Raw genomic sequence first — 1,185 nt, forward strand, 5'->3', positions numbered from 1 at the left:
CGCAGCTGCTGGCTGGCATTTGGCCTGAGACTCACTCTCATAACAAGGGTCCAGGGCAGCCAGCAGCCACCTCGTGGGGTGGGGACATAGAATGCGCCCCCTGCCACCTGCTCACAGTGCTGTTCACCAAAAATAATTCGACACTCACAGCATGTCGGCATGTAGGTTGGAGACAACAGGACATCTCCAGCTGTGGAATGTTGCCTCTCAAATCCAAAGAGGCAAATCGTGATGTAACGTAGGATAAAAGGACTGAGCTGCTGAACGGTATTTCAGACTAATCCCCCAAGTGCTGGAGAGAAAGGAGGGTTGGAGAGGGACAGGGTTGCAGAGGAGGAGAGGAAAGGGGAAGGAAGGGGAAGGGAGGGGAAGAGAGGGAAGGGAAAGGGGATAAAAACAAAACAAAAGGAAACCTCTATTTGGATGTCTGTATGTATATACTTATGTATACACATGCATATAGAAAAAGCTGAAAGATATACATTAAGGGTGGTTTTGCTTTTTTAAAATTTTTTAATGTTTATTTATTTTGAGAGAGAAAGAGAGAGCAGGAGTGGGGGAGGAGCAGAGAGAGAGGGAGACGCAGAATCCAAAGCAGGCTCCAGGCTCTGAGTTCTCAGCACGGAGCCCAATGTGGGGCTCGAACCCATGAACTGTGAGATCATGACCTGAGCTAAAGTCGGATGCTTAACCAACTGAGCCCCCCAAGATTGGTTTTTCTTTAAAAAAAAAAAAAGAGGGGCACCTGGGGGGCTCAGTCGGTTAAGCATCTGACTTTGGCTCAGGTCATGATTTCAAGGTTTGTGGGTTCAAGCCCCACATTGGGCTCTGTGCTGACAGCTCAGAGCCCAGAGCCTGCTTTGGGTTCTGTCTTGCTCCCTCTCTGCCTGTCCCCTGCTCATGCTGTCTCTGTCTCTCAAAAATAAATAAATCTTTTTTAAAAAATTCTAAAAAAAGAGTGATTATTGATTACTTTCAGTGTGTTTTTGAAGGTAAAGGGGAAACTCCTTTTTCACCTCAAACCACAAGAAAATACAGAGAATACAGAGAACAAACTGAGGGTTGCTGGTGGGGTGTTGGGTGGGGGGAAGGGCTAAATGGGTGACAGGCATTAAGGAGGGCACTTGTTGGGATACGGAAGTGATGAATCACTAAGTTCTCCTCCTGAAATCATCATTACACTAT

Source organism: Suricata suricatta, chromosome 11 (genome assembly GCF_006229205.1).
Source record: "Suricata suricatta isolate VVHF042 chromosome 11, meerkat_22Aug2017_6uvM2_HiC, whole genome shotgun sequence".
NCBI lineage: Eukaryota > Metazoa > Chordata > Mammalia > Carnivora > Herpestidae > Suricata > Suricata suricatta.